This window comes from Stegodyphus dumicola, chromosome 1 (assembly GCF_044657685.1).
Source record: "Stegodyphus dumicola isolate Sdum_Otavi_A_Nest chromosome 1, ASM4465768v1".
Lineage (NCBI taxonomy): Eukaryota > Metazoa > Arthropoda > Arachnida > Araneae > Eresidae > Stegodyphus > Stegodyphus dumicola.
The window spans coordinates 262,537,957-262,560,259 of NC_140768.1; the positions used below are offsets into that span (position 1 = coordinate 262,537,957).

The 22,303-nt window shown below is 34.8% G+C and overlaps 1 protein-coding gene and 1 long non-coding RNA gene across 6 annotated transcripts in view; one reads left to right on the top strand and one right to left on the bottom strand.

Annotated features, from left to right (window-relative positions):
• CYLD (ubiquitin carboxyl-terminal hydrolase CYLD) overlaps nucleotides 1-22,303 on the top strand; it is a 200,480-nt gene that overhangs the window by 91,181 nt on the left and 86,996 nt on the right. The gene's annotated exons all lie outside the window — the stretch shown is intronic.
• Nucleotides 1-22,303, bottom strand: part of LOC146999540 (uncharacterized) — a 155,658-nt gene that overhangs the window by 89,198 nt on the left and 44,157 nt on the right. For both annotated transcript variants that reach the window (XR_015044365.1, XR_015044366.1), the window contains exon 2: nucleotides 21,804-21,858. This is a non-coding gene — a long non-coding RNA (uncharacterized LOC146999540). The remainder of the gene's footprint in view (nucleotides 1-21,803; nucleotides 21,859-22,303) is intronic.

Sequence of the window (22,303 nt, forward strand, 5' to 3'; positions counted from 1 at the left end):
TAACTAAAGAGCTTATTTCAATTTCAAGACTCACGAGGGAATTCTGTATTCTTTTACAACTCAGCTTACTTCATCTTTCTTACTTTGTTATATTCATCCGTTAAAACTACATCAGCTATTTTCAACACAATTTCATGCTGATTAGTTCGAGCACAGGAGAATTCCTAGATTACAGATTTACCAATTTTAAGTTTTTTTTTTTTTAAACTACTTTGTCAATATTTTAATCTGTATTTGTTTTCATGTATATTGTATTAAACAACTTAAAAAAAAGTTTTTTTTTTTTTTTTTTTTTTTTTTTTTTTTTTTGCTTGATAAGATACCACAAATTTTTTTCCTGAGTTTATACATGTCAGGATTGAATTATTTTTTTTCCCTGATTTTCGAAAACAAAGTTATAATTAGCCCAAAGGGCGTTAGCCCAAAAGGGCTATTAATTTCGTTTTTGCGTTTGTTCACTGTAAATGTCGGTTCACTTTTAAAATTGTTGCCACCAAATATTTCGCCTTGTATGCTATATTTAAAGAAATTAAATAATGAAGAATCTGCATAAATATATGTATGTGTCTCGCACTGTGATAAAACAACGGTACCTAGAGCGATCCAATTTTGAATAACGTACGTTTCCACTCGAATATGGGCATCTAGAAGCCAAAATTTGTAATTTGATTTATTATCTATTTCATATTTTGTAAAACTTTAAACGATTTTTGATTAACAAACTCAACGATTTAAAAGCGAGCAATGGCAACACTCTACGGGGGGGGGGACCTTTTTATCTCTCTCGCGCATAACTGTGTATCGGAATTTCTAAAGATATGCTCATTTTAAAATTATTTTGCGATATTGCTGTTTGCGATATTCTGTATTGACTTTCTGCGTTGATTCACTTTTCAAACTATCGCCACCAAATATTACAGCCCTGTATTATATTTAAAGAAATTAAATAATGAAGAATCTACATAAATGTATGTAATGTTTCTCGTATTGTGATAAAACAACGGTACTAGAGCCATCAAATTTTGAATAACGTAATCCTCCGCCGAATATGGGCATCTGGAAGCCTAATTTGGGATTGCTGTTGAACTGAGTTTTATGGTTTAAGTGCGAAGAATATGATATTTAATAAATAAAGGTAACACAAAAAACCTTAAAAAGCGTCCCTTTGAACGTAATTTAAAATCTGAAACCTTTCAGATTTTTTTTTTTTTTTTAAATTTTGCTAATTATTTTTTTTTAAATATTGATTGCTGTCTTCTACTGCCAACAAAATATAGTACTCGTTTGCATGCAGATTTCAAAATTATTTTCGAAATCAATTCAAGTTATTCTTCGTCTAGCATTTTCTGTTTTGGGCTTCACTTTCGTTATATGGTTTGCTGTATAATTATTTTAATTAAATTTCAGTAAGTGCTTTTTTGATTCCATCCTGCAGGAGTTGGGTTGGTTAAATGCACGCATTAATTTATTTTATGTCTTTTCCTGATGTAAATTTATTTTCTAAATTGCGCGTTTGCTAGCTCCGAAACAAGCCACGTTACGTTCTGTTGCATTTCTCTGTACATCAACCCAGTGATGAAGATGTGCCGGGAAATGTAAAAATAAATTTGCTTTTATTTCCCCTCATTTTTTCATGCATTTGAAGTGGTGTTTTTTTTTCCCCCGAATTTATTTTTATATAACTTTGTTGTGTATCGTACTTTTGCTCTAATACTGTTTTGATGCAGTAGTTGTTTGCATTTTTGGCACTTGCTATTTTTGTGCCTTTTTTTTAATTCCACTTTGCCAAATTGACATAAAACATTTGCATCCATTCAAGTCTGCAACTCTTCTTCGCTGACACTAATCTTCTCCAAACATATAACTAAATCCGTGATGTCGGACATGAGCGCCGGACATGTTTTAGAACCAAGAGAATCTTTGTCACTCGACTTGTCATCTACGAACATAATCGTAAGCCACAATTTACACCAGCAGTAACGTAAAGTAATATTCTTTAAATTTTTTTCAGGCAAGAGTAAATATGATGTCTTTCAATATTAATTACTTTTGAAAAATCATGAATGCTACTTTCAGAGTTCACACACTGACGCATAAAAAGGGAATAGTACTTCTTTACATTCTGCTAAATTCATTGATTGCATAAAGTTTGTTACACACGACAACAGAAGTTTTATAAGATGTTTTCCTCATTAAGTCTTCAAATTTTTAGCCAATTACATAATTTGTGTATATATATTTCATAATTAATCAGAACGACAGCTAATTTAGATATTATATGCAGTTCGGCAGTGCAAAAACAAATTATTATTTTAAAAACTAAATTCAGATAAAAATAAAAGCAAATGGTTTTTGCATCTCCCCGAACATCGTCTTCAGGAAGTTAGCGTCATGAGAAATGCAAAAGAAAACTAGCCTGTTTTTCATGTGTGTATATATATATATATGTATATATGTATATATGTATGATAAAAATATGTGAATCAAAATTATAAATTAAATTAACGGTAAACTCTTTAATTTTCCCTCTCGGTTCTAAAAATCGTAATAACTACTCTCGATCACCTCATTTCTAGATCAATTCATTTAGCATGGCCTGCGCAGCGCTGATGATGTAATAATTGGAAACTGAAACTTTTTAATTCAAACCAAAACCTTTCTCTTTGTGTGCGTCCATCTTGCATAACTACGCACTTCAGCTTCTGTCTCTGTTCTGCTTGGACGTAATTTCGCTATGCTGCTTCCCATTGCAATAATATCAAAAATGTAAATGTCTGTAAAAAGGCACGACTAGAGTGCCAAGTGACTGTGGCCACAAACGTCAACTGGAAAATAAAAATGGAATTAAAACTGCCTTGACTGCCATGTTTCTTAGACATTACCAAGTCAACATATTAGCTTTCACTTCAGTATGGATCTACGTACGCATCAACACTGGCTTTTATTACGGCTTTTCCCTGCTTTTATTATGACACACACACACACACACACACATATATATATATATATTGTTGCTTGCGTACGGGTTCGTAATAGATTAATTAGACGGAGGTGATTTTTTCCCCCCAAATGGCGGGGATTTTCCAATGCCGGCATCGGCAACTCCTAAGGCCAGATGTGGTGGTATATTTATTATGAAGGCACCCAATAGGTGGGCCACCTTTGCCTCCTATGAAGGGACAGAAAATAGCATCCTTGCCTTCTCCGGGATTCGAACCCGGGCCCTTCGGTATCGCAGTCAGGCTTCCCTAACCACCATACCGTGTGGGCGGTGGAGTTGATGTAATTTGATAAAATTTATTTTACCAAAAGAAGCATTTGACAGCTCTGGAACTTTTCATAAAAATATTTATACAACACTTCTCAGTATAACAGAGTACAATAAGTAGTTACACTTCAAACTGTTAAGAACGTTAAACATAAAGCAATGCAAAGCGCATCTAAAAGGCGAAGTTTTCACGGATATCTCAATTACTCCGTAGTCGCTGGGAACTCACAATTGAGAAACCGATGCTTTCTTCCGTGTTATATAGTTTTCACCTGGCTGTCGAGATATTTCTAATACTTACTGTTTTTCGAAATTATTAGAAGGCATGTGAGAGCTGAATACGGTCACAGTTACACCGAATATCAATTACAGTTATTCAGTTACCATACCTATTACGGTGATACAGGGACCGAACGAAAATATCGCCAAATGATCGCCAAGTTTTACAACTTTTGGCGATATCCTTCCAAATTTGGTGACAAAAATTACTGGCCAAAACCATCACCAGCTTGCGGTATCTTGCCACTTTAGCGATATAACCATTTATTTAATGTTAAGTTGATTCGCCCCCCCCCGTATTCTTACTTCAAATTTTTCCATCCATTTTTGAAAAGCATCATTTCTCTTAGCTTTTCATGTTACATTATATAGAAAAATACAACAATTTCACTAAAATCATCATCTGTGTACAAAATTCGTAACAATCAATATATATATATATGTGTTTAAATAAAAATATGTAAATAAAAATTCTAACTTTATTCTGCAATAATCACTATTTTAATTCACTATTTTAAATCTGGATAGTTTCCCTTTCTGTCCCTTACATACTGCGAACTGAAAGTAAACCAACTAATGCCGAAATTTTTAGTAGCCAGTGAGAGCACTGCAGACCTAAACCTTTCTCCTTTTGAACTTTTATTGGATGACACACCTGCTTCTTACAGCAATGATGTCAAAAATATGGGTGTTCTGAAACAGGCATGATTAGCGTGCCGAGTTATTTGTGGCCACAGATGTCAACAAAATAAAAAGGAATAATACTTAAATTCTGCCATTTGTTTTAAGCTTCTTCTTCGATTATGCATGCACATCTACTTCAATGTAGCCTAAATTATTACATTATTATTTTCTGTTGGTTATGTACATATATACAAGGTGGTCATCAAAAAACACTTCCCCGATATATGGATCCGATGTATGGCCTATCCGCTCAAACAATCGAAATGACATTTCAGATATTGTTATTTGAAGGTATGCCCTCGAGATTATGACGATTTAAAACAATAGAGACCACGGTTACAGTTACAGTGAAAACATTTCGAAATTTTCGAATGGCAATATCCAATTGTTTCCGGCGCAAATTGATAGCCATATTGGAAAACCGTGAATGACGTTGGAAGGATGTACTACATGTGATGAAAATTGACGGCATAAAACATTTGCAAGAAGAGCGTTGTAAAGGACTACTGACAACACAAGAGAGGGAATAAAAACTTTTATCGGAATTATAAGTTTTTAACGTCGATGAAAGATGAAATTATTTTATTTATGCTTCGCGGAGTAGACAGCATGCATAAACACGTAATGAAAGTAATTCATCTTCATTTCAGAATATTTTACGTTATTCAGGTCAGCGTGTCTGTACAAACTGAAAACTGAATGTTTTAAACTCTGCACGGGCAATTCTTTCATCTAAAAGTAGGAGAATTTTAAAGGTCATGAATTCTTATGTCTGGCAAGTTAAGAACGTTAAGAACTCTGTGGTGATTAATAATGTAAAACTGGAAACTGGGGCAAAGAAGTTTTCGTAAAACCTTCAACTAAATTTTCTATAAGCATTTAAACAGTCCTCTAAATGCTGGGTATGAGATTATCACGGATTTCCTTCAAATTTTGCTTTAATCTCATAATTGCTCGAAATATCATTATACCTTTTCTAACTCCGCTGTAATAGCTTATGTTTAATGTAATAGTTTATTGAAAAATATTATTTTAGCTTCAGTTAGCCTCTCAGTAAATAGTCATATGCAAATTACGTAACTAGAGTTACTGAAGTTTTTAAAGACAGTTTAATGAAGCTTTTAAAGACAGACCTTTGTATGTTGGAAGTACACTGCGCGCGGGGGAAATCAATAAATAAATAAATAAAATAATTAAAAAAAAATAAAGAACAGTTCTATATCTCCCGTTCTAGTGGGCCGATTGACGAAATTCAATTTGCTTCTTTCATGTCTCGAAAGCGCGATTTAGGATATGTATTAGATTTATATATATCATTGTTCTAATATAGGTATTTTGACACAAAATCGAACTTTTTCTGAAATAACATGGCAAGTTTTTTTCCATATTTCGATTGTACGACTCAAATTATGCCTAGATATTAAATTTTGTAATTTTTGGTGAGAAATTTAAAAATTTATCTTGTGGAATTTTTTTTCCAGTTTGCGCCAAGAGTAATTCACTTGGCGAACTTCTTAATTTATAGCAACCTATTTTCCTATCCTTTTTCTTCATTGTCCACGAGCCGAAAAAATGTCATCGTCCATACTTTCAAATAATTTTAACAAATTGTGTTTAAACCACATTTTCGTAATTATCGCTTCTAATAAATACGCCAAATTTCGAAACGCGCCAAAATGTAAATGCACGTTTATCTTGGGAAATTGTGAATAAAAAAAACTCTAATTTTTTGCAAGGTATGCTTAGAAATACATGTCCTTTTTCTAATGGCAAAACTTTTATACGTTATAATTCAAAATTGTTTTCTAAAAATTTATAAAAATTATTAAAAAATACAAATTAAAAAATAAATCATAAAAAATAAGCGAATTTTATTTGGAATGAACCTAAATTTTGCAATATGAAAGGAAGAATCAAATACGTTTAATAAAAAAAAAAGAGATATTAATAAATATATATCAAATTCAATTAACATGGAGGAGCTAAAATTTTGAGAGCTAATTTTTTAAAAACTACTCGTGCGATTTTTACGAAACTTGGCATTTTTGCATAATTTGAATTATAGAATGGGAAAAAATTTGCATGTCCTTTCAGAGAAAGTCCGATTTTGTGTCAAAACACCTATATTAGAACAATGCTATATATAAATCTAATACATATCGTCATATGTATTAGATTTATATATAGCATTGTTCTAATATAGGTATATAATCTAATACATATATAAATCTAATACAGTCGTACTTTAGAGACGTGGAAAAATTTGAATTTCGTCAATCGTCCCAGTAGAAGGGGAGCTACCAAACTGTCCTCCCCCCCGTGCCGTGTACATTTAATGTTATGGTAAAATAATGCAGCGATTAAACATTTATAAAATAATCATTAAATTAGAAATTCTAGAAATTATTTTTTAAAACTTTTTATAAAGAATTCAAGGCTTGCAAGTTTGTAAAAAATAGTATCATTTATTACCGTTTCGTTGTGGAATTGTAGAATTGTTTTGGATACATAAATTCATGTTATATGTTGCCAAATATTTAGCGTTATTTTGTTTTCAGGAATTCTTTTCATAAGCGCATAATGATTTCACGATTCTTTCTTCATTTTAAAATAATTCAGCACATCCAGTGTTCGGCGTCTTGTCATGGAATCCGCTGAGAATAATTTATCGTTATGCACGTTGATAAAAAAATGAAAGATCGTAGAAAACAGAATTAATTTTTGCAAATAGCAAATTGCAGATTTTTGTTTAAATATAATATTCTATTAAATAAGAATTATTATTATTACACTGAATTTTTGTATAGTATTTATATGAATTTGAAGTTTTATATGAGTATTGTGTTAACTAAATTTGTAGTAAACAATGCAAAATTATGTCAATGTTAGTTTTCTTTAAAAAGCAATTAGTTTTCTTTAAAAATTCTCCTCCAAAGGCATTCCTACTCTAAGGGAGGTAGCCCTCGTGTACTTTGCCCCAGTTCAAATTCAGATAAATGCGGTCAGCTTGATTAGAAACAATGATGATTTGATAAAATTCATTTTTGTCGATTTGGCAAATTAGTCATCTGTAAAATATATTTGATCGTCAAGGATGCGTTTACGGGCAGTTACTCTAGCTCTAATTTAATGGTACTAGTGTACGTGTACACATAATTCATAACAATATGTATTTCCAAATAAAATTACGCCGTTACATGTATGTTGTTTAGTAACAGATTTGATTAAATTTAATTACTTAATGTTCTCTGCATATCTGTGTACTGAGAGACAATTCGATTAAATTTTTTTGAATAATTCTTTTCGAGATAAGGGTAAAATTAAAAATTTTTATAGATATATGAAGCTAGCCTTATTTCTCGATAACAGTTATGTCATACAATGTAAGGAATTATTGCATTCCCTTGAGTGGGATGGGTGGTGTAAGTGGTTAACACGTCTAATTAACATTAGAAAATTTGGGGTTTGAAACCTGGTGAGAGATCTTGTTTCTGGCCGAAAACTTTAATATTCGCTACAGTAATATCCGAGAAAAGTGGGGTACGCGATAACTCATCATCGCCTAGAGTTGGTCAAGGCCCTACTAGAAAAGTAAGATCCGTTATTCGAATTCCAGGGAAGGCAGAACTGGTTTTCTATGTTTCTCGCTACGAAAATTACTTCAAGGCCTTCCATATTTTTTTTACTATGAAATGTACGCAGAAGGTGCTTTATGTTAAATCCTATCAAGTCCGACGAAAGATATTTGGTTGAGTAATTCAAGATCAATATTATGACGTACACCAATGAGATCTACCATTGCCACATAGAAACATGCAAATTCTTGCGCCCGTTCTTTCAGGTGCAAGGGGGGGTGCTTTGAATTCTAATTTCAAGGATTGTGTAAGTGGTTGAGTAAAATGTTTGCCTATCTGTAAAGACGTAAACATTATAAGGTATTTTCTCTTTCCTTTTAGCGTGCCTTTTTGGTGTAACGGTATCACCCTCGGCGCGTATTCGAGAGGTCCACGTTCGAGTCCCAGCAAGAGCATAGCTCATTTTTTACGTCTCCCGCAATCAAAAATCCTAATGACTCAACAAAGTAGCCAAAAGCGTCAAGTGAGAAAATAGACATAGTTTAAAAGCTCTAGTAATGTAGCAGACAACTAGGTCAAGGTCGAAAACGCACCGCAACAACTTTCAGGACCATTATTTGACAACGATTGCTAAGAAAAATAGACAACTGTTGTCAGGCCAGGTTGCAAGGGAGTTCGCTTAAGCTACAGGCCCTCGACTATCCAGATATACCGGAGTGAAAGACTGCTTAAAATAGAGCTGTGTGCAAGAAAAACCGTGATTTGTAACCCACTAACTGGGTTGCAGTGGTGCAGAGATTATCGGGATTGGAGCAAAACGTTCTGAAGCCGAGTTCTTTTCTTTATTTGGAGAGTGATACCAGACTGAGGTACACGAGAAATACACTTGAAAACATCCGTGCTAGGCATCGATTCAAAATTGTGGAATACTTTATTACTAGTGAAGTACTTTAAAAGTAAAAAAGTAGTTTATTACTAGTGCAACTACAAATGTTGAAGTACACAGAGAGGGGTTTCTTGATCATTATGTCAAGTTGTTTAGGGTTGCAACTGAAAATAATTTTCTTTTAATGAACACTAATGCTCATCCTCATCGCGCTGCACAGTCCAATTATCATGGAGGCAAAGGAGTCCATCGGATGGAGTGACGTGCACATTTCTCGGATTTAAAGCCAATAACGCACTAGAACGCTGACTTATATTACTGCAGCCCCCTCCCACCACTCTGCAGGGCCATCAAGCAGCTGCCCATCATGAACACACTTTGTTATCCTAAGAACTCCTGGACAATTTAATGTGCAGCATGGAAAATCGCTGTAGAGTTTGCTTTTCTTGCAGAGGTGACCATACACCTTATCAGTTTTTTCTATGTATCTCTGAAAAGTTGTAACACCGATTTTTCCTTGTTCCATTTTATATCAAATTGTCTATATTCTTTTTTTAATTTGCTTTTTTGTAGTATTGGCAATTTTGAATTTTATTACATGACAAAATAAAGGTCTTGTGCAAGTTCCTTGCTCTCAGCTGCAAAATCTTTCAAAGTACATGCGTTTTCAAAGTTATTCTTTTAATTGTTCTCACCAGTATAAAATTAGAAATTATCAAGAAGTGCGCTAATTGATTTTAAATTGGTTAGTTTGTTAAGTAGTTTTCAGATCGATTTATTTTGGGGGAACTAAAGATCTTATGGTTTCCCCGATTCAGAATGTTCTAAGAACTGGCTGTTGGCGAGATTGCTTGTGAAATAATGTAAAGACATTATGTTCTACGCTGTGGCAACATTCACCATCTCACGCTGATGATATACTATTTATGGTAACATTAAAGAAAGGAGAGGAAAAAATTTAAAAAAAAAAAAAAAAAGTCTCTAGCAGTGAATGATCTAGTCTTGAATGATTAATAAATATTATTATAGTATCGTTTAAAATAGGCCCAAAATAAATTTTTGAAAAATAAAGTTACGGGATTTTACTTGCCCTAGTAATATGAATTAGTCCAGTAACCCTAACAGACGTAAAGCGAATTATCGATATGTATAAAGTAATCACAAAGTCATGAGAAGGTTTAACCAACCTTTTAACTTAAACAGAATTAACATAAGCGCACTCTCCTATATAGCAGTATCAGCCACAGCTCTTGGTGATGCAACTAAATAAAATAGTCAAATTTTAATCAAACGTGGAACAGTAATCAAAGACTTCACAATTAAATATTACTCTAAGCTGTCTCAGTAAATTTACCGGACCGCCAAAACCAAAGTATCAGCAGCGATAGAAAACAAAGCAGAATAATTACAACTACCAGAGCTGGCAGGAACTTAACACGTAAAGTGCACGCGAAGCCAGAAATACGTTTTGTCTTAAAATCCAAAAACCTCAGTTAAATACTGGCTATCTCATTTGCATTCTGATGAGGAAATGGAAAGGAGAAGTTATAGTAAAAACCCAAATCACAATAACTCGTTGATTTAAATAATAATCTTACAAGGTTTCATCATGAAATCAAGAAATATATCAGCATTTTCTTTCTAAAAGCTGACTTCACCATTTTCATTTGTGAATTGCGTTATTATTTCATAATGCAACTATTCTTTATCCGCCAGTAATGGTCTTGTTCCTTTTGTTGCAACATCGGATGACGAAATATTGCTGTTTGGGAGGAGTCACTCTTTTGAATCCCTTGTTTAACTGCTGACCCGTAACATCCAGAGACATTTTATCTCTTCTATATCGATTCGCTACAAATTTTAAGCAATTTGTCTAGAGCGGAACTTTTTACTTATTACATTACATTACCTTCTGCATACGATATTCGAAATAGTATGCGGTATTACCATTGTATGGGCGAGGAATACTTTATAAGACCTTACGAGAGAAGGAAGGATAATAGCAAACGCTATACAGAGCAGGATATTCATGTGACGTACATAAACTGCTGAGTTTAATTGATAAATTATTCTTTGTAAAACCTATGTATTTTTAATTTTCAAGATGTACTTTAATAAAAGTGCGGTGAACCTATTTAAAGACCCGCGGTTCCAGACGATTTCTTCTTCGTCTACGGTGGTTGTCGTGCGATGTTTATTTACATTCTCCGAAATCTTGGTTACTTTCATGGATGGTCATTTTAGAGAAGTAATTACAATAGTAGTTACATTAGAGGGTCCATTATATACTATCCTACACTACATAAGGTTCTACTAAAAAATCACACAAAATGCAAAGCTGTTCAAAAAGAATGGACCGATTTCATGGATATGCATGTTATTAAAGAACTACAAAATTTTTAACTGGGCAAAAATATTCTTCTGTTAATAAAGTTTTATTTTCTATCCTTTAAGTATCCATCTACTCCGCTAGCTTAAATTGTATATATGCGTGGCTCTGCTTTCCGGACTTTCTTCGATTTTTTCTCCGAAATTTATAGCTTTGTTTTCTTTAATGAGCTTTAGTGAAACCATTGAAACTACCACGAAATATTAGAAACCGAGATCATCTTTAGTTGAGATGTCGCTATTCCGAATGTAAGCAAGTAAATAAGCGTTGACAGAGAGAAGGGTAACATACTCAAAATGCAACAGAGTGGCCTGCTTGTGAGTAGAAAGCTACTTTTTCAAATGGTCAATGACTCATTTCGTGATAATGCTTGAGGACTGCAATAGCACTCGGAAATAATAATTGTTATTATTATTATTATTATTTTGAAATAATTCTTTAATAGTGTGAAAATTTTTTGCGAGTTATAATATGAAGAAATTTAATTTACGTGTAAGTATATCGTGTAATGGTACTTTGCGATGGTCAGACAAACTCGGTTTTAAGACTGGAGCAACGAGTAAATCAAAATTACCTTCAAAAAGTAAGTATGCGTTTAGTATTCGTAGCCGTTAGAGTATTGATGACTTTATCACGTATTAATACCATGATCTAATAAAATATCTTAATTAACGTAGTTATACAATGTTAAATATTTCCCGTCATTTTACTTAATGTACGAAATTTTAAGTAAAATAATAATAGTATAATGATAAATAATAAAAATAATAAATCCTGGAAAGTATTATAATTAAAATCGGTAAATGGGAATTTTCTTATAAATTTATGAGCGCCACATAAATTGCTAAACATTATTTAAGTTTAAAATAAAAAAGAAAAAGCGCCAAAACTGTATTCCGAATTTTTTGAAACTATTAAAAACTGGTTAGATCGTGAGGATGATCTCATTTCTTCAACGCTGCGATACAGTTCGTTTTTCCTTCTTTACTAATTAGTCATTAATCATCTTAATTTAAAAGAATTTTTTGTTCTACATGCTAAAAAAGGTATTTGATAATGGCAGCACAGTTTTAGCTGACTTTGAAAATAGTCGAATAATGTGTAATGTTGTTAATAATAAATAATAATAATAACGTGTAATTATTTATTTGATGTTGAAATTGTTTAATTGTGAAATACGAAAGTATGGCGTTAAAATAAATGTGTCATCTAATACAGTTTTCGTCAAAAAAAATGTAAAATGCCTGCAAATCTAGAAATAAGGCGAAAATTAAAGAAAATAGAAGGGATCTGCGAATAACGTTAATTGATACTATTTTAACTAAAAATACTGATTACATTTCAACTTAGAAATGGTTTTCTTCATGAGATGTAATCTTAAATAATTATTCTCGAATAACATTAATTATGATTAAAATTTGGACAAAATTCGCATGTAGAAAAAGCATATGTTTTAAAGGATTATTTTCGTTTCGAAATACTTTTTCCCCCTAACGTCAAGACAAAATACAACAAAAAGTTCAAAGGTGGAACATTAACAGAAGTAATCGAAAATCATTGCTTAGGCAGTTTCTGGCACGCCAATATCGGGTGGTCTCGGAGTCATATCCAAGAAGTGCTTCACAGCGACGAAAGGTTGCCTCTGTTTAAATATACACTCCCTCAAAAATGAAATTGCAACACCAAGAAAGAACGCTCATAGCGTCATACAAATTGCAGGATCGAGAGTTGTGAGATGGATATGGAAATGATTAAAAAGCAGACACACAAAATCATTATAAACCAATTTATTCAGTATCTATTGTGCCCGCAACGGGCAGCCATACAAGCCGCAATCCGGTGGGGCACGCTATGAATGTGTTAATTGATGGCTGCCTGAGGTAGCCTTTGCCAAGCCACATCCACTGCTGTACGCAGATCATCCCGGGTTTGCGGCCGTGGTCCTCGGTTAATGTCACGTCCAATGACATCAAACACGTGTTCAATGAGATTCAGATTTGGAGAGGCTGCCGGCCAGGGTAGGATGTCAAATCCGGTCAGGCTGTTAAGAGTACGCCGTGCGACACGCGGCTTGGCATTGTCTTGCTGGAATACCGTGTTGGGTGCGCTTTGCAACCAGGGCAGAACAACAGGCTCCACAACTTACGTGACGCAGCGGTACTGTTTCAAACTGCCGTTAATGTGTACCAGTTGGTGTCCTGTGATCAACCATTATGCCACCCGAAACCATAATGCCCGGTGCAGGACCGGTGTGACGCTCTGCGAAATGGGCTGTTTCGTAGCGTTTTCCGGGTCACCGCCATCTCCAGGTCGCCCGGTCGACGGCTGTGATTCTCTCGCAGACAGAAACGAGATTCATCCGTGAACAAAACTCGATGCCATTCGATGGTTCACGCATTATGATGCTGTATCACACCAGGCGTCTTGTCTTGTGTTCAGCAGTCAAAGACACTTCTGTGGCTGTTATCCCTGAACATAAGTGTACTTCATGCAGTCTGTTGCGTATAGTTTGGGTGGACACAGATCCATCTGCTCCTGGAGGCAACCGGCTTCGGATGTCACGTGACGTGAAGAAAGGGTCTCCAACAGTTGACCGTCGAATACGCCGGTCTATACGGCCTGACGTGCGCCTGTGCGCACCACTTTCTCTTGGACGTGCACGTACACCTTCCTGAATCCGTTGTGTGACACAACGTTGGATGGTACTCACATTGTGCTCAACACGGATGGCTATTGTGCGCAACGACAAATCAAGCTCATGGATTTCGATAATACGGTCACGTTCCCCGGTCGTTAACTGATGGTATTGAGCCGATTGAGCTCGCCGACGTCTCAGATACATTTTCTATGCTTCTGCTAAAGTCTCCAATGCTCCGTAAACCCTCAGATGCTGTTTATGAGAAGAGAAAGTGGCTGACATTTATAGCCCGCATATGCGTACCACGTGATCCAAAACGTGCGCAACTTTTATCATTTGCATATCCACCTCATAACTCTCGCTCCTTCAATTTGCATGACGTTACGCGCATTCTTTCTTGGTGTTGCAAATTGACATTTGAGGAGTGTACCAATTCGGTAAAGATATTAGCCGCCTGGCAATCATGTCTTATAATTAGCCGAAAGAGGTGCCACAGCATTACGTCGTTGATATTCTGCCGGGCAAGCGAGATGCTTCACCCTTTTATTATTTCGTCTTAATGCTATCCAACAATTTTAACTAATATCTTTGTTTCATAGACTGTTTTTATTTAGCTTAATTGAGTGATATGACATATTTGAGTTCGTTGATTGTAATAGTGATGCTCCTTTTCGTGCGAAGAAATTTGCTTATTCATTTCCATAGAAGCCGTTGTGTCGAAGGATCCATTGTACTCTAATTTTCTTATTTTTCTGTAATAGGCCTCGGATTAATTCTCGGCACTGGAGAACTTCTATTGATATAAGGGTTTCTAAAGAGCTAGTGCTTTGAAATGCTGCTCATGAATCTGATAGCATTCTGGAATTTATAATGCAATGTCAATAATCCTTTCATGGCAGTTCTAAATCTCCACCTCACCGTCAAGTGCATTTCGGTTTTTTCCAGCGGAGGCATAGTAACAAAAAAGGCTGGAGTAAACCCCCAGAAATCACTATATAACCCGCCTGTGTAAAGGTGCACCCAGTTATGATTCGGGTATCGTAGTATTAATGTCCTGGGCAAGGCATCTCAAGACCTCTATAGATGTTCTATTCTTGGTGACTGAATCAGTCAAATTAAAATGTGTGTCGATTTTGGAACATAGAAAGCGGGCTTGTTGAATAATTTCTTTTGTTCGAACGATTAGATTAAATTCCTTCCTGATTTTACAGACTTTTTGTATGAAGCCCTTCTGGGTATAGAAATTTACGGTGAATATCATTTTAGGAAGGAGAGTATTAGAATTAAATTATAAACTGAAATCAGGCAGATTTTGACAAATACAAAAGAATTTTATGAAATCATTCACTAAATCTTTTGGTTGATTTTCACAGAACAATGATTGAGAGACGAAACAGTGATTATGGCATTGGAAGATTTATTTGTTTTACCATTTTTGACATAATATTGGCTTTTTATTTTAAGGCTTTCATAATGTTGCTTAACAAGTAAATCATAGGTTCGAAAATCTGAGCCGACACTTTTTAAAAACACCAACATTTATTTTCACGACATTTCTAATTCTACAAAATCTTAAGTGCAACTAACTATCAAACAGAAAAGCAGACGTAGACGTAATGATGCATCATCTGGGCACGTGATCCTCGTGACAGACGAATTCTTTAGGGTTGCCACAGAAAGGCAGTGTGTCGCCACAATTCTCCCACCTTTTAAGTGGATGGCTATACACTCAAAACATAAAACTTACATCAATATAAATGATTTAATACTTAAATCATATTACTTGAAAACAAAATTAATACTGAGGAATAATACAACAATAATGGCATAAAAATTAATCATAATAACTCAAAGACATAAATTACATTATTCGTGATTTTACAACTCTACCACTACTGGTGGTGAAAGGAACTTGCTCATTTTGAGTATTATCTATTATATTATCCAGTTCCAATCTAAACAATCTCTGTATTGGTCTCAAGAACTCTGAATTATTACTTTTTACAAGAGCAACTCTTATGTTGCCATCTCGACCAGGGATCACTCGAATAACGCGTGCTAAATTCCAATATGCACGGTTTTTATTTTGATCCTCCAGCAAGACAATTTCTCCTACAGAGAGAGGTTTATTTTTGTAATTTCTGGTAGACTGCTGTCTTAACTGCCCTAGATACTCAGAGTGAAATCTCACTCTTAACAATTCTCTCATTCTCTGGAGATACTTCGCTCTTCTACTCAATTTTCCTTTGTCCACATTGTCAATATCGGGTACACCCGACTGTGGAGTTTCATGCAGAAATTTTTCTGGAGTTAAAGGCAAGGGATCTTCAATATCGTCAGACACGTACGTAAGTGGTCTTGAGTTGACAATTCTTTCACAATCACACAAGACGGTGAGTAACTCTTCATAACCAAGAGAAGCACGACCTAAAATTTTTCTTAATATTTGTTTTACAATTTGTATTAATCGCTCCCACCATCCACCCCACCAAGGGGCGGATGGAGGATTAAATTTCCATTGTATTCTCTTTTCAGCAGCCTTAGAGCAGAGGCTGTCCCAGTCAATGGTTTGCAGAACTCTCTCTGCACCCACAAAATTTTTCCCATTATCGGAATATATGGTGGTAGGGCGTCCACGACGTGCGATAAAACGCCTTAAAGCTTGAAAAAATGATTCAGTTGTTAATGAGGTAACCAGTTCCATATGGATAGCACGATAAACCGCACAGGTGAAGAGCACAATATACGATTTTCGTCCATCCTTTAAATGCAAGGGTCCTGCAAGATCACACCCTACGATTTCAAAAATGGCTGAATCACGAACCCTATCATTTGGTAAAACGCCTGGGACTGTCTCACCTCTTGTAGCCTTAAATCTCTGACATGTTACACATTTTCTTATACAGTTCCTTATAGTTTTACGTGATTTTAAGATCCAGTATCTTTCTCTTAAATGCGACATCAATAATGTAGTACCTGCGTGCAAGGTACTACATTATTGATGTCTTTGTGTGCACTTAATATCAATAATTTGACTACTGGATGCTCAGAAGGTAATATGATGGGGAACTTAAAGCTGCTAGAGTCATCACGATAAGCAACATTAGACTTAGCTCTTATTAGACCCTGGCTATCGACAAATGGTCTGAGTCGTCTTAGCTTATCATCTGTTTCACCATTAAACGACTCTTTTTGTATTAATAACATTAAAGCTATTTCTCCCCTTTCTATTTCAGATACAGTCAAATCCTTAGAATGGTTGTTATTATTATTCTTACGTACATTATTATAAAATCTGAATATCCATGATAACATTCTTACAATTTTCTTAAATGATGAGAAATACTTATAGTACCATCCAATACAATTATCACTCTGCCAACGTAACAATAACTGTCTTACGTATTTCTGAATTAACCAAATCCTCATCTGGTTCATCATTAGATTTAGGCCAATTTGCCTCATCTTCCCGTAACCAATCAGGTCCCTCCCACCATTTTCGTTCTATTAATTGATCTGCATAACAACCTCTAGAAAGTAGGTCAGCAGGATTGAGACTACCAGGGACATGTCGCCATACAGTGGGGGAGGTCAACGACCTGATTTCCTGTACACGATTAAAAACGAATGCTCCCCAACGTTGATTTCGCCGTATCCAACTTAAAGCCGTCGAGGAGTCAGTCCAACAATGAATACGAACTTCATGTAGGCCAATATCATTAATAACTGAAGACAATAACCTAGAACCAATATTACAAGCAAGAAGTTCTAATCGAGGAATCGTAATAGGTTTTAAAGGAGCTACTCTCGATCTTGCGTGTATCAAACTAACCTTCACCTTTTTGCCACTCTGTACTCTTAAAAAGACGCATGCACCATACGCACTTTTACTACTGTCACAAAATAGATGTATACTCACAGCTTCATTAATAGATTTGAGACCTACCCATCTAGGTATTTGGATACTGGATAGCAAGTACAACTTTTTAAGCCAAAACTTAAACTTTTTGGTTAATTCATCGGGAAGAACATCGTCCCATTTAAGCCTTAAATTCCAAGTTTCCTGTAAAATTAGTTTTGGAATCAACATTACAGGAGCCGTATACCCTATAACGTCAAACACCTGATGAGCTACTGCTAAAACTAGTCTTTTAGTAACTGGGTCATCCAATTTTATATCTTGACTTATTTTGCAAGATAAGGTATCTGTAACTGTATGCCATACAAGGCCCAAAACAGACACATCTCCTTCCGTGGAGGAATCTTCCTCTGGCACAACACGTCTTATATTGGATTTCCAGAATCTTAAATTAAAGTGACCCGAAGCCATAATTATTTGTGATTCATTTACAAACTTTCTCATTTCTATTTCTGAATCCATACTAGCCACACAGTTATCTACGTAAAAGGATGTTTTCAAAATCTCCGCTGTATGACTTAAGCTTTCGGGAACTACACTCAAATGATATTGTATTGTAGCGGCCAATAAATACGGACTACACGTAATACCAAAAACTACCCTTCCATGCCGATACAGTTCAACTTGTTCTTGATTATCCCTACTGAACCACATAAATCTCAAAAAGTCTCGATCTTTTTTCCTTATAGATATTTGCAAGAACGCTTTTTCTATATCTGAAGTGACACCAACGTAATTCTTGCGAAACCGATTAAGAATCGAAGGTATAATTTCTATTAAATTTGGTCCAGTAGATAAACAATCGTTCAATGACGGGTAACCAGGCGAATGAGAACTTGCCTTAAACACCGGTCTTATACTCGTGCTACTATTTTCTTTAACAACTGCTCTATGAGGTAAATAATGTACACCCTTATATTTATTCTTATCCGGTACTTTTTCAATTATCCTGAGTGCTAACCAGTTCTGGAAAATGTCTCCGTAAGCGTCAAAATTTTCCGTAGTCATTAATTTCCTTTTAGTACTTACAAGACTTTTTTCTGCTATCACTTTGTTTTCGGGTAAAAGCGAGCTATCCAACACCCAAGGTAATGCTACTTCGTACCTTCCCTCTGAATTTACCGTAAGAGTCTCTTCAAAATATTTTTGCGTATTCTCCTGTAACTGAGTTTTGGTTTTACTTACGGAAGGTTCACCAATACCCAAAACATCTAACTTCCAGAGATCACTTATACATTGACCCTTCACTAACAGAGAAGAAATTAGGAGGGATGCAGTATTTATCGTAGTTGGCTCAGTGCCAGTTAATTTATCCATAACAGTCCAGCCTAATTGCGTATGCACAGCGCTGACGCCGCACGTAAGGGGAACAACTTTTCCAGTTAGCAACTTACCAGCAAAATCCGCACCAATTAGTAATTTTATCTCTTTATCTACCTTATATGTACCATTTTCTAAATCACTTAATTTGATACCATGTGACTTAAGTTCGCGTAACCACGAACCAGATGGGAGTTGCTTAATTTCAGAACAAATTTTGTTTTGACCATGTACTTCTAATTTACACTTATATTTACTATATATATTGCTTACTTCAATAACATAGTTTTTATATACATTTTCTGAAGTCTCAACTCCACCAAAAAGAAATTGCTTAATTTTTGATTCACCAATACACTTACAATTTAACCTTTGAGCAACATCATTACATAAATATGATTTCATAGAACCACTATCATAAATTGCTCGTACAAACATTTCTTTAGAACCATTCTGAATTTTTACAATTAAAGTTTGAAGATATACATCTGATACCTTAACATAGTTATTAAGAATGCCTGTTTTATTTTCTTCATTCCCTAACTTTGTGACACTTTTTGTTTTGTTAGAAGGCAAATCAGGGCACATAATCACAAAATGTCGATTTTTACATAAGGTACACCTATGTTTAGCTGTGTATCACTGATTTGCTGTATGGTTTTCCTTAAGGCACACAAAACAAACATTATTTTTCTTAATAATATCTTTCTTACATTCTAAACTCATTAAAGATGCATCTTTTTATACTTTTGAAAATTATCATTACACTTACTACTATTTGCATTAATTAGTTCACATGCAGTTGGAACAACAGGTTTTATGTCAAAAAACTTATTTTTCTTATTACTTACTTTATCAGAACCCAAAACATCACGGGTAAGTTTAACTCTAAATTCAGTTTCTACTTCCCTTTTTAGAAAATCAATTAATGACTCTAAATCACTCTTACCTGTTGTTTCAGGAGACATACCTCGTTGTCTTTCCCAAATTTGTATTAAATCAGCAGGAAGTGCTGATTCCACTAAAGGAAATAAAACAACTGCAAATTTATCTTTAGTTAAACCGAGTGTTTCCAATGCGCGTAGTTGAGTTTGCAACTTGTCATAAAGAGTTAATAAGTCTATCTTTTGTTTGTCATTGATTACCAGTTTTAATAGCTCTCTAACATAAATTTGAATTAAAACATTTTCGTTTCCAAATCGTTCTTTGAGATACTCCACGGCTTTTTCGTAATTTTCTTCCGTAGCAGGAAAACTCTCCACTATTGCTCTAGGCGCAGTCTCAGGTTTCGTAGATTGTAGTAGATAATGAAACTTGTCTCTCTTGTCGATGCGAGTAACTTCATGTATTTTACTAAACCTTGTCCAAAACGTCAACCACTTTCGGGAGTCTCCATCGAACTTCACCAGTTCGATCTCTGGCAATTTCTGTTTTGAGGTTGTAACTATTCCTGAAGAAGAACCGCTATTTGTTGACCCAGTAGAAGGCTGTGAACACTTATCCTTTTTCCTGTTGGCTTTTACTTTCAACGTAGATAATTTATCGTAATATTCTTGAGCTGCACTAAATTCTCTTTCGTATTCTTCTTCAGTACAGCCTTTTTTCTGTAGAAGTTCCAAAAAAGAGTCATCCGTATTTCGTAAAGTTTTATACTTCTCTGAAATTTGATCTAAATAAATTTCTAAATCGTCCAAATCCGGAGAATCTGATCGTATCAGTTCATCTAACTTATTAGCTGTTTTCGTAAATACACTCCTAATTGCTTTCCGCTTCTGTTTTAGTGTTTCTAAATCATCCATGTTTGCACCTAGGAACTTCTCTTATTTTCGTAAATTATCAAGTGTCGAAATCGATAATGTCACCCTGTGACATTCATCCTGGCTGGCTCGCCAAATTTGTTGCTTAACTAGTAAATCATAGGTTCGAAAATCTGAGCCGACACTTTTTAAAAACACAAACATTTATTTTCACGACATTTCTAATTCTACAAAATCTTAAGTGCAACTAACTATCAAACAGAAAAGCAGACGTAGACGTAATGATGCATCATCTGGGCACGTGATCCTCGTGACAGACGAATTCTTTAGGGTTGCCACAGAAAGGCAGTGTGTCGCCACACATAATTTGACTGATACCTACATACAATTAAGATATCTGAAATTCTCTTTGAATTCAGATCTGATAATTAGGTTTTCGGCTGAGCCATGATTTGTAGTAATAAAAGAGAAAATAAGTTAGAAAACTGAGAAAAAAAGTTTTAATAACAAAAGGATAAAATGGATGGTAACAATTTCATTTTGATTGTTTTTAATGGAAAGATGCCATCCTTAACGATACGATAAAAATGTATTGAAAACTTTATCAGTAGAAAAAGAAGAGGCATTTCTAATAGAGTAACCCCTCTTTAACACGAGCACTCGGTTAACATGAACAGAATTTCAGTCCGGCTATCGATGTACATGATCTTATTGGAAGTTTTAACACGAATTTCAATTAGTACAGATTACGAGCTGTTTTTTAGTCTTTATGTCATTAATTTTTTTATTTAACACGAACTTTCAAAGTTTTTCCTACGCTTTTTTTTCCTGTTATTTCTCTGCTATGTCTACGTTCTGAAATGTTTCAGTCCATTCAATTAAAAACATAACAGAATATTACGTATTCTTTAAAACATAGCCAGCACGAATGACATTTTTCGACAATCGCGATCATCGCGTCAACAGTGAGCTTGAATCAACAAATGCACTTGTGTGTTCAGATTTGCTTTTGTGTTCTTCAAAGGTTAGCTAGTACGACTAATGTTAAATCTTGACTAATTCTTAATTAATTAGGTAAAACTACTTACTTAGCTTCTTCTTCCAGTGGTCACCGCTTGAGCTAGTTAATAGCTTCTGATCTACCTAAAACACAGTAGGACATGCTTAATGAATAAGTTCAGCTAAAATTTAAAAGAATTATATTTGCAATAAAATGTTTACATAGATTTACTAGACTGTAAATGAATTTTTAACTTTTCAACTTATCTTTCTTTATTCTCCGAAAGCTCCAGTGTTCGGAGCTCGATAGCGCTCTGGTAGCGTTCAGGACGCAACAACTAACATTAAGTTACAAGCAGTAAAGAAAGTAAGTCACGGCCAAGCAGAAGCAGTCGGGCATAGATCGGCAAACAGAACTGAATTTCCTAAAGGAAGGAGGCCGTGGTGTATTAAAGAAAAGTACATTTGCCGAAAAGTATGGAATTGCCAAGTCAACCTAATCCACAATACTTGAAGATCGTGAAAAAAATTCTTGATGCTTCTGCATCGGGTTACGAGAACAAATCTAAGCAACTTCGCAGTTCTAAGT